The following is a 13,193-nucleotide window of genomic DNA, read 5'->3' as shown; positions in this document are numbered from 1 at the left end:
AACACGTCCAAGCGGAGTGTGTGTAACGAGGCCTATGGAGGCAGGATCACGGAGCGCATGGTTTGCGCCGCCGTAGAGGGCGGCGGCAAGTCCCCGTGCTCGGCCGACAGCGGTGGCCCTATGGTGGTGGGCTCCAGCCAGTACGGTGTCGTTGCCTGGGCGACGGGGTGAGCTGAGGCCACCCACCCTGAGGTCTACTCCAGTGTGCCTACCGTTCGGTCCTGGATAACCGAAAAAAACCGGCGTGTAGTGAGGCGACTGTGGCGAGGCTAGTTTCTGTGAACAATGTATATGCAACAGGATCACAAATGGTTCAAATGGCTCTGAGCACTGTGGGACTTAACTGCTGAGATCATCAGTTCCCTAGAACTTAGAACTACTTAAACCTAACTAACCTAAGGACAGCACACACATCCATGCCTGAGGAAGGATTCGAACCTGCCACCGTAGAGGTCGCACGGTTGCAGACTGTAGCGCCTAGAACCACTCGGCCAAACCGGCCGGCAGAGGATCACATTACAATAAGATTGTTTCCCAGCCACACTAGAACACTTCGTGTCACCAACCTATGCAACGTTCCTTCTGCTTAAATTAGACAAGATATACTTTTTGTTCGATATATCCAAAGTGAGATGGTTCTCGAGGTTGCACAATACGTAATAAAACAAGAACTGGTTTTGTAATAAAATGGTGATAGTAATACAGCATTAATAACACGACTGATCACATACCGAAGTGACGACAAAGGCTTGTTTTATTGGAAATGCTGCTATTTGATACTCTTGTAAACACATATGAAATCCCAGTGCAAGATGAAGAAAAAAGGAAATTTATTGTCCAAAACATACACTGACGCTTTATTCTTATCCAAACAGCCACAATAGATCAGCCCCCGAAAACCCTGGTCAATATTTTCGTAGTTATTGTTCGATGGCATTAACTGTGGTTATTTACGGACACTTAGCTTACTCACTTCAAATTTATAAATGTTTATTACACGCAGAACTGAAATATGACGATTTTGCATACCGCCATGTATGATTTTAGGTATATGTGCGTGCTGTAATAAAAGTTAGCTACAACTCCGTTATACACCAAAGTGTAAAGTTTGTGAGGCGCTTTGTTGGTAAAGCACATTAATGACGATGAAAGAAATTAATTACTTGCAGTCTGGCACCTATTTGCTTAAAAAGACACATTTAAAGGTTGTTGTGCTGCCCCCTTATGTTAATAACAAACTCGTCCATATTTATCTTCCTGATAAAAACATGGTCATTAACAGTAATCAATAATAAAACACAAAAAGAAAATGATTTTTTTGCTAAACAGTCATCGTAAATCATTGTCTTTCATCAAATAATAATAATAATCTGAACGACGTTTATTAGTAAGTATTAGATTAGATTTCCTTTCATTTTAGTTGATCCGTAGTGAGGAAGTCCTCCAGGATGTAGAACACGTCAGAAAAACAATACTAAATGACAAATATTTACAACTCTTCCACAGGTTCAGAGTGGAGTGATCGCCATTTCTTTTTTTACTTCAAACAGGAGAGAGGAGATAAAAATAGTTCTTCTGGTTACAAAATCAGTAATGCAGCAATATATCATTCGGTTTAAATAGTGAGAATGTAATAACCTCTCTACACATATGAGAACTTCCATTCCATGACACTCCAGCAACGACATCATTGCGTGTGGAGTGAATTTCAGTGTTTCGTGAAGACTATGTAGGGTGAGGCTGAAATTCGACCAGCCTGAATTTGATGATGATGACTGCATATTGTTCATCAGCCCATTTTAGATAATTTTCTCACTGTTGCCGTTTACTTTTAATGTTTGAAACTTTATGCTCTTAAGGTTCCAGACGTCAACACTCACAGCATAGCTAATTGCGGAGTGCAACTGAATATGCATCACTAGTTACTTATCGTAAGTCACTTTCCTTAGTCTCCCATAACAATTACATTTTTTCGACACGATGATAAACATATAATTACTAAATTGTGCCAGCCTCACGAGTCAATTACAAGCTCCCTTAACAAACACTAACCGAAACGCCGAAACTAAATGAGGTCATAGACACATTTGCAGTTAATGAGAACAGCAGAACAAGTAACTCAGCATTATAGAATAAAAGAAAAGAAAAAAGTAATGTTACTTATATCGTCTTCAGACAGATACCTGATTAAAATAATACTTCCGTACGAAAATAATAAGGAGGCAGATGTCTCATCCATATACCCTTATTTCAATGAACGTCATATATGAGGAAGAAGTCAAAGAAACAACACTATTGACACCACGAACTAAATGTACAACGCCTGTTCATAAATGAGGATTATTCGCCTATAGTAGCCATACATCACTAAACAGAATCTCAGTTAACATTAATTATCAATCACAGCAACTATTGATCACATTAATGTACTGAAGATATATATAGACATCACGTGAAACGCACACATGATTTGGTATTTGTGGCGGAAAGAAGCGTGAAAGGGAAATGGCGTACTATGTTGTTTACGACTGAGGGTGGTTGAGCTGAAACATGATTCGACACCAATTAATAACACAAGAGCTCGCCCCACAGGAGCTGAGGGTACATGACGGATCAAAAGAGGAATCTCTGAAACAGATATCTGTAAAACCAACATGATCTCACTGTATGACAACTTTTAAAATCACCAAGTACAAGTATTCTTTGGAACAACATTCAAGACTTGAGAAAAATTACACTGATTAATCGTTCAAACAGTCCATAAATTACGGTAAAATATGTAATGTTACATCTACATCTACATTTATACTCCGCAAGCCATGCAACGGTGTGTGGCGGAGGGCGCTTTACGTACCACTGTCATTACCTCCCTTTCCTGTTCCAGTCGCGTATGGTTCGCGGGAAGAACGACTGTCTGAAAGCCTCCGTGCGCGCTCTAATCTCTCTAATTTTACATTCGTGATCTCCTCGGGAGGTATAAGTAGGGGGAAACAATATATATACCTCATCCAGAAACGCACACTCTCGAAACCTGGCGAGCAAGCTACACCGCGATGCAGAGCGCCTCTCTTGCAGAGTCTGCCACTTGAGTTTGTTAAACATCTCCGTAACGCTATCACGGTTACCAAATAACCCTGTGACGAAACGCGCCGCTCTTCTTTGGATCTTCTCTATCTCCTCCGTCAACCAGATCGGGTACGGATCCCACACTGATGAGCAATATTCAAGTATAGGTCGAACGAGTGTTTTGTGAGCCACCTCCTTTGTTGATGGACTACATTTTCTAAGCACTCTCCCAATGAATCTCAACCTGGTACCCGCCTTACCAACAATTAATTTTATATGATAATTCCACTTCAGATCGTTCTGCACGCATACTCCCAGATATTTTACAGAAGTAACTGCTACCAGTGTTTGTTCCGCTATCATATAATCATACAATAAAGGATCCTTCTTTCTATGTATTCGCAATTCGTTACGTTTGTCCATGTTAAGGGTCAGTTGCCACTCCCTGCACCAAGTGCCTATCCGCTGCAGATCTTCCTGCATTTCGCAACAATTTTCTAATGCTGCAACTTCTCTGTATACTACAGCAACATCCACGAAAAGCCGCATGGAACTTTCGACATTATCTACTAGCTCATTTATATATATTGTGAAAAGCAATGGTCCCATAACACTCCCCTGTGGCACGACAGAGGTTACTTTAACGCCTGTAGACGTCTCTCCATTGATAACAACATGCAGTGTTCTGTTTACTAAAAACTCTTCAATCCAGCCAGACAGCTGGTCTGATATTCTGTAGGCTCTTACTTTGTTTATCAGGCGACAGTGCGGAACTGTATCGAACGTCTTCCGGAAGTCAAGAAAAATGGCATCTACCTGGGAGCCTGTATCTAATATTTTCTGGGTCTCATGAACAAATAAAGCGAGTTGGGTCTCACACAGATCGCTGTTTCCGGAATCCATGTTGATTCCTACATAGTAGATACAGGGTTTCCAAAAACGACATGATACTCGAGCAAAAAACATGTTCTAAAATTCTACAACAGATCGACGTCAGAGATATAGGTCTATAGTTTTGCGCATCTGCTCGACGACCCTTCTTGAAGACTGGGACTACCTGTGCCCTTTTCCAACCATTTGGAACCTTCCGTTCCTCTAGAGACTTGCGGTACACGGCTGTTAGAAGGTGGGCAAGTTCTTTCTCGTACTCTGTGTAGAATCGAATTGGTATCCCGTCAGGTCCAGTGGACTTTCCTCTGTTGAGTGATTCCAGTTGCATTTCTATTCATTGGACACTTATTTCGATGTCAGCCATTTTTTCGTTTGTGCGAGGATTTAGAGAAGGAACTGCAGTGTGGTCTTCCTCTGTGAAACAGCTTTGGAAAAAGGTGTTTAGTATTTCAGCTTTACGCGTGTCATCCTCTGTTTCAATGCCATCATCATCCCGGAGTGTCTGGATATGCTGTTTCGAGCCACTTAATGATTTAACGTAAGACCAGAACTTCCTAGGATTTTCTGTCAAGTCGGTACATAGAATTTTACTTTCGAATTCACTGAACGCTTCACGCATAGCCCTCCTTACGCTAACTTTGACATCGTTTAGCTTCTGTTTGTCTACGAGGTATTGGCTGCGTTTAAACTTGGAGTGAAGCTCTCTTTGCTTTCGCAGTAGTTTCCTAACTTTGTTGTCGTACCACGGTGGGTTTTCCCCGTCCCTCACAGTTTTACTTGGCACGTACCTGTCGAAAACGCATTTTACGATTGCCTTGAACATTTTCCATAAACACTCAACATTGTCAGTGTCGGAACAGAAATTTTCGTTTTGATCTGTTAGGTAGTCTAAAATCTGCCTTCTATTACTCTTGCTAAACTGATAAACCTTCCTCCCTTTTGTTATATTCTTATTAACTTCCATATTCAGGGATGCTGCAACGGCCTTATGATCACTGATTCCCAGTTCTGCACTTATAGAGTCGAAAAGTTAAGGTCTGTTTGTTATCAGTATGTCCAAGATGTTATCTCCACGAGTCGGTTCTCTGTTTAATTGCTCGAGGTAATTTTCGGATAGTGCACTCAGTATAATGTCACTCGGTGCTCTGTCTCTACCACCCGTCCTAAACATCTGAGTGTCCCAGTCTATATCTGGTAAATTGAAATCTCCACCTAAGACTATAACATGCTGAGAAAATTTATGTGAAATGTATTCCAAATTTTCTCTCAGTTGTTCTGCCACTAATGCTGTTGAGTCGGGAGGTCGGCAAAGGAGCCAGTTATTAACCTAGTTCGGTTGTTGAGTGTAACCTCCACCCATAATAATTCACAGGAACTATCCACTTCAACTTCAGTACAGGATAAAGTGCTACTAACAGCGACGACCACTCCACCACCGGTTGCATGCAGTCTATCCTTTCTAAACACCGTCTGTACCTTTGTAAAAATTTCGGCAGAATTTATCTCTGGCTTCAGGCAGCTTACTGTACCCATAACGATTTCAGCTTCGGTGCTTTCTATCTGCGCTTGAAGATCCGGTACTTTACCAACGCAGCTTCGACAGTTTACAATTACAATACCGATTGGTGCTTGGTCCCCGCATGTCCTGATTTTGCTCCGCATCCGTTGAGGCTGTTGTCCTTTCTGTACTTGCCCAAGGCCATCTAACCTAAAAAACCGCCCAGCCCACGCCATACAACCCCTGCTACCCGTGTAGCCGCTTGTGGCTCCATGATCAACACCCATGTGGTCAGGACAGCCTTCTTGTTGCTGCCATACCGTCTGTTGGTACTTCCGCCAGTGGGAATGTGAGGGAGATAGGGAAAACTTCCATCACGTCATCGAGAGGAGGCGACGCCGAATGCCAACCGATTCAGTGAGTGCACACGAGGCAGCTCTTCCACGGATGTGGACGATAGATGTAGGACAATGGACTACGCAAGGAGAGCAACGTCTCCAACATGTGTCTGAACCAGTCTGCGTCGAAGACAACCTGAACAGACACGGCCTTTCTCGTCACAACTCGAAAAAGAGCGCGGTTATCCGTCATACATGGCTAATGCCTTGCAGCTAGCAATAACCAAGTAAGAAGGCCCTTGTTTCTTCAGATCATTTTTTGTCTAACGGGCAGGATTACAGTAGTTTTAGAAAGTCTTTCGTTTTAGTAACTCGATGGACGACGTTACATTAATGTTTACAGGCAGCTGACACAACAGCCGACGGCATCTCAAACGGGAGTTCGGAAACCCTCAACGTTCAGATGCCAAAACCGCCATGATAAGCCATGACAGGCCCTGCATGGCCGTCAGAGTGTTGCCACTTGAGGGCATGAGTATGGCGCCGTACATCGTCGGAGCACGGCTCTTCAATAGCAAAGTTTCTACACACATTGTTACTAATGATAGAAAAATGATTCTCTAGAATGTCCTGTGGTGGGAGACGCATTACTTCTGGATAAACCATTTGAATTCATACACTTTTGATCTTACACGATAAAAATAATTAGGTAATTTAATCCTGGCTTGATGATAGTAAAACACCATGATGGTCGATGAATATGGGCAAGAAAACAAGCGGCTAAGCGAAAGTAGATAACAGGACGCAGCATGTCATTCTCAATGGAGAGAAGTCTTCCGAAGTAAGAGTGATTTCAGGTGTGCCGCAGGGGAGTGTCATAGGACCGTTGCTATTCAAAATATACATAAATGACCTTGTGGGTGACATCGGAAGTTCACTGAGGCTTTTTGCGGATGATGCTGTGGTGTATCGAGAGGTTGTAACAATGGAAAATTGTACTGAAATGCAGGAGGATCTGCAGCGAATTGACGCATGGTGCAGGGAATGGCAATTGAATCTCAATGTAGACAAGTGTAATGTGCTGCGAATACACAGAAAGATAGATCCTTTATCATTTAGCTACAAAATAGCAGGTCAGCAACTGGAAGCAGTTAATACCATAAATAATCTGGGAGTACGCATTAGGAGTGATTTAAAATGGAATGATGATATAATGTTGATCGTCGGTAAAGCAGATGCCAGACTGAGATTCATTGGAAGAATCCTAAGGAAATGCAATCCGAAAACAAAGGAATTACGTTACAGTACGCTTGTTCGCCCACTGCTTGAATACTGCTCAGCAGTGTGGAATCCGTACCAGATAGGGTTGATAGAAGATATAGAGAAGATCCAACGGAGAGCAGCGCGCTTCGTTACAGGATCATTTAGTAATTGCGAAAGCGTTACGGAGATGATAGATAAACTCCAGTGGAAGACTCTGCAGGAGAGACGCTCAGTAGCTCGGTACGGGCTTTTGTCAAAGTTTCGAGAACATACCTTCACCGGAGAGTCAAACAGTATATTGCTCCCTCCTACGTATATCTCGCGAAGAGACCATGAGGATAAAATCAGAGAGATTAGAGCCCACACAGAGGCATACCGACAATCCTTCTTTCCACGAACAATACGAGAATGGAATAGAAGGGAGAACCGATAGAGGTACTCAAGGTACCCTCCGCCACACGCCGTCAGGTGGCTTGCGGAGTATGGATGTAGATGTAGATGTAGATGTAGAAGTAACAAGCACGCGCTCAGTTGCAAGTGGCACAACAAGCGAGACGCAAACAAGATATTGTCGCTTCACCACTGCCGAAGGCAGACTGTCTACTTCACTACTTGTGGTATGTGATCTGCATTGTGTAAACACCATTTTACCGGAAGTTCGAATTAAAATGGCTCTGAGCACTATGGGACATAATATCTGAGGTCATCAGTCCCATTGACTTAGAAATACTTCAGGCTAACTAACCTAAGTACAACACACACATCCATGCCCGAGGCATGATTCGAACCTGCAACCGTAGCAGCAGCGCGGTTCCGGACTGAAGCGCCTAGAACCGCTCGGCCACAACGCCCGGCTGACTGGAGGTATCTGGACACCTAATATTAGACAATAATGTGGAGTAAGGAAAAGTTTCCATCCAGTAACACTTATACGAATTCTTAAGCCACTCATCCAATTCCTTTTGCCAATAAAGAAGAATTCCAATCGCTACACATTGTAAAGAATGACAAAAAACTGTTAAATTATAGGACTGTGGTAAGTTCAGGGGACATCGTCGTTATCTTAGAAATCATGTTGAGCAAATCTACTCATGACATGTAGACGAGATTGCTCAAAATCACGACTTGTTTTGGAAACAAGGTAGTCCTTATTCAACCAGCAGTGTGAGGGAGAATTCTTGAAATATCAGGATTAAAATGCATTCGAGAGTATGGCTTGAACGGTTTGATTATTTACTAGCACCAACATGGCCAACCGACCATCAACTAAGATTTATTTGCAGAAACGTTTAAAGTGAACTTTTCACTAGAAAGCGCCGACTACTCCACGAAAGCAAAACATATGGAGACTTTTAAAACAGCTTATTGTCAGGTTATTGGTCAAAAGCGATCAAAGAACGCAATATACGCAGCATTATTACGCTTAAAGGCTTTGACCAGTCAGACTTTTAGAGTTCCATGTTCTTTGTTTCCTTTTTTTTTTTTTTTCAACACATGGTTCGGAAGAAACAGCTTATGTCTAACCCTTACAATCCTGTGAAATGTAAACACACGTGTCTGCCCAATTACTAATCCAACAGAGGCGTATTATGCTAGCAACGTTGACAATGAAGCATTACAAAGCCTTTTACAAGAATTTGAATTAGATGAGGTAAAATAGTCCCACATTCGGATCTCCGGGCGGGGACTACACAAGAGGACGTCGTTATCAGGAGAAAGAAAACTGACATTCTACGGATCGGAGCGTGGAATGTCAGATCCCTTAATCGGGCAGGTAGGTTAGAAAATTTAAAAAGGGAAATGGATAGGTTAAAGTTAGATATAGTGGGAATTAGTGAAGTTCGGTGGCAGGAGGAACAAGACTTTTGGTCAGGTGATTACAGGGTTATAAATACAAAATCAAATAGGGGTAGTGCAGGAGTAGGTTTAATAATGAATAACAAAATAGGAGTGCGGGTTGGCTACTACAAACAGCATAGTGAACGCATTATTGTGGCCAAGATAGACACAAAACCCATGCCTACTACAGTAGTACAAGTTTATGTGCCAACTAGCTCTGCAGATGATGAAGAAATTGATGAAATGTATGACGAGATAAAAGAAATTATTCAGGTAGTGAAGGGAGACGAAAATTTAATAGTCATGGGTGACTGGAATTCGTCAGTAGGAAAAGGGAGAGAAGGAAACATAGTAGGTGAATATCGATTGAGGGGGAAGAAATGAAAGAGGAAGCCGCCTTGTAGAATTTTGCACAGAGCATAACTTAATCATAGCTAACACTTGGTTCAAGAATCATAAAAGAAGGTTGTATACCTGGAAGAATCCTGGAGATACTAAAAGGTATCAGATAGATTATATAAAGGTAAGACAGAGATTTAGGAACCAGGTTTTAAATTGTAAGACATTTTCAGGGGCAGATGTGGATTCTGACCACAATCTATTGGTTATGAACTGCGGTTTGAAACTGAAGAAACCGCAAAAAGGTAGGAATTTAAGGAGATGGGACCTGGATAAACTGAAAGAACCGGAGGTTGCAGAGAGTTTCAGGGAGAGCATAAGGGAACAATTGACAGGAATGGGGGAAAGAAATACAGTAGAAGAAGAATGGGTAGCTCTGAGGGATGAAGTAGTGAAGGCAGCAGATGATCAAGTAGGTAAAAAGACGAGGGCTAATAGAAATCCTTGGGTAACAGAAGAAATATTGAATTTAATTGATGAAAGGAGAAAATATAAAAATGCAGTAAATGAACAAGACAAAAAGGAATACAAACGTCTCAAAAATGAGATCGACAGGAAGTGCAAAATGGCTAAGCAGGGATGGCTAGAGGACAAATGTAAGGATGTAGAGGCTTGTCTCACTAGGGGTAAGATAGATACTGCCTACAGGAAAATTAAAGAGACCTTTGGAGAGAAGAGAACCACTTGTATGAATATCAAGAGCTCAGATGGCAACACAGTTCGAAGCAAAGAAGGGAAGGCAGAAAGGTGGAAGGAGTATATAGAGGGTTTATACAAGGGCGATGTACTTGAGGACAATATTATGGAAATAGAAGAGGATGTAGATGAGATGAAATGGGAGATAAGATACTGCGTGAAGAGTTGAACAGAGCACTGAAAGACCTGAGTCGAAACAAGGCCCCGGGAGTAGATAACATTTCATTAGAACTACTGATGGCCTTGGGAGAGCCAGTCCTGACAAAACTCTACCATCTGGTGAGCAAGATGTATGAGACAGGCGAAATACCCACAGATTTCAAGAAGAATGTCCATGTTTCACTTCCGTACATGGCTACACTCCATGCAAATACTTTCAGAAACGACTTCCTGACACTTGAATCTATACTCGATGTTAACAAATTTCTCTTCTTCAGAAACGATTTCCTTGCCATTGCCAGTCTACATTTTATATCCGCTCTACTTTGACCATCATCAGTTATTTTGCTCCCTAAATAGCAAAACTCCTTTACTACTTTAAGTGTCTGATTTCCTAATCTAATCCCCTCAGCATCACCTGATTTAATTTGACTACATTCCATTATCCTCGTTTTGCTTTTGTTGATGTTCATCTTATATCCTCCTTTCAAGACACTGTCCATTCCGTTCAACTGCTCTTCCAAGTCCTTTGCTGTCTCTGACAGAATTACAGTGTCATCGGCGAACCTCAAAGTTTTTACTTCTTCTCCATGAATTTTAATACCTACTCCTAATTTTTCTTTTGTTTCCTTTACTGCTTGCTCAATATGCAGATTGAATAACATCGGGGAGAGGCTACAACCCTGTCTCACTCCTTTCCCAACCACTGCTTCCCTTTCATGCCCCTCGACTCTTATAACTGCCATCTGGTTTCTGTACAAATTGTAAATAGCCTTTCGCTCCCTGTATTTTACCCCTGCCACCTTCAGAATTTGAAAGAGTATTCCAGTTAACGTTGTCAAAAGCTTTCTCTAAGTCTACAAATGCTAGAAATGCAGGTTTGCCTTTTCTTAATCTTTCTTCTAAGATAAGTCGTAAGGTTAGTATTGTCTCACGTGTTCCAACATTTCTGCGGAATCCAAACTGATCTTCGCCGAGGCCCACTTCTACCAGTTTTTACATTCGTCTGTAAAGAATTCGCGTTAGTATTTTGCAGCTGTGACTTATTAAACTGAAAGTCGGTAATTTTCACATCTGCCAACACCTGCTTTCTTTGGGATTGGAATTATACCAGTTTGGACAAGAAGAGAATAGAAGCTTTCGAAATGTGGTGCTACAGAAGAATACTGAAGATAAGGTGGGTAGATCACATAACTAATGAGGAGGTACTGAATAGGATTGGGGAGAAGAGAAGTTTGTGGCACAACTTGACTAGAAGAAGGGATCGGTTGTTAGGACATGTTTTGAGGCATCAAGGGATCACAAATTTAGCATTGGAGGGCAGCGTGGAGGGTAAAAATCGTGGTGGGAGAGCAAGAGATCAATACACTAAGCAGATTCAGAAGGATGTAGGTTGCAGTAGGTACTGTGAGATGAAGAAGCTTGCACATTATAGAGTAGCACGGAGAGCTGCATCAAACCAGTCTCAAGACTGAAGACCACAACAACAAGAATGGTAACCACCCGCTCAGCAACAATAATCAGAAGAAAAAGAGACAAAATTCCAATCACAGTATGTCTAATTAAATAACTGATGCCCGAGGGGACAATTTAATTAATCAGGAGAGTGATGGACGAAGCTTCAGACGCCACCCTTATCGTATAAATAACTTTTATAGCAGAGTGGATTTTAATGACCTTCACTGATTCCATAAAAATAATGCGAACAGGGCCCCGGACGCAAAGAAGATAAGGAATGAAAATAGCTACTGTGCTCACCGGAATAGTTTTACCCCAAACCAACATCATCAAGGAATGATTTTCCCGCAGAGAAAAATATATCATTGTTGTCAGATCTCCAGACTCACGTATTAATCAGAGAGAAAACGGTTCTACACCGTAATGACAAACGACTCATACATTAAGCAGAGCGTTTGGTGAGATGGAAGATACAACAGCCAACATTAGAAATATTGTGCTTTCAGAGGACACGAGACATGTTTTATTAGAGGAAAATTAGAGCAGCTACAGATCCATAATCCATACTGTTGTTATGATTTCAGTTGGTAAAGTTAGATTGTATTGTATTGAACTGGGGACCCAGAAACGATGGAGAGGCTTCGTCCCCGCCGTAGCCCTTAGTGGTTCACAACAGGCTACAGTAGTTCACCCACCCCACCGCCACCCCTTAGTGATACCAGGGTTATTGCGTGGTTCAGCCCCCAGTGGAGTCCCGCCCCCCCCCCCCCACCCCCAACCCCACCACCGGCACCGTCTCACAGCAGACGAGTGTAGCCCCAAAGTTTGCGTGGTAGAGTAGTTATGGTGTACGCATAAGTGGAGAAAGTGTTTGCACAGCAATCGCCGACACAGTGTAACTAAGGCGGAATGAGTGCGCATTCGCCGAGGCAGATGGAAAACTGCCTTAAAACCATACACAGACTGGCCGGCACACCGGACCCCGACACTAATCCGCCGGGCAGATTAGTGCCGGAGACAGGCACGCCTTCCCGCCCGGAAAGCAGTGCGTTAGACAGCACGACTAAAATTAGTTTAGGATTGTTTTGCGCTCTGGAAGCAGTGTTTCTATCGTCGTGACACTACATTTTGTAACTGTGAAGAGGTGGCATGGAATTATGGTGTACGAAAATAAAAGGAACCATTTAGGGAAAAAAATTGTAGTTCACAACTAAATTTGATCAATTTTTTTTGTGCCAGAGGCGCAAGTTCCCGACGAAATTTTTTACACTTCCATTGCCTAAAAAATATCCAATCATTTGTGTAGGTTTTGGTGGTGCAGCTGTACAATTGAAGATGACGTGTGTATTTAAGATTGAAATAAGAAGACTGGATATTAAAGCAATAGCATTAAATGCATTGTTTGAACTTTCATTGTCGTTTCGTGTTGCGAACTCTTCTGGAGTCTTTGAATGATAGTATGGATGATGTCAGGTTGACTTACAGTGAAAATTGTCTGTTGATGTACTGAAGGCAATATAGGATGCAGTAGATAAAGTTGAGGGTTTTCCCTATGCAGGCCGCCATTATTTGTTCGAGACACTGCT

This window comes from Schistocerca americana, chromosome 3, assembly GCF_021461395.2.
Source record: "Schistocerca americana isolate TAMUIC-IGC-003095 chromosome 3, iqSchAmer2.1, whole genome shotgun sequence".
Classification (NCBI taxonomy): domain Eukaryota; kingdom Metazoa; phylum Arthropoda; class Insecta; order Orthoptera; family Acrididae; genus Schistocerca; species Schistocerca americana.
Note: the sequence above shows the minus strand (reverse complement) of the source record.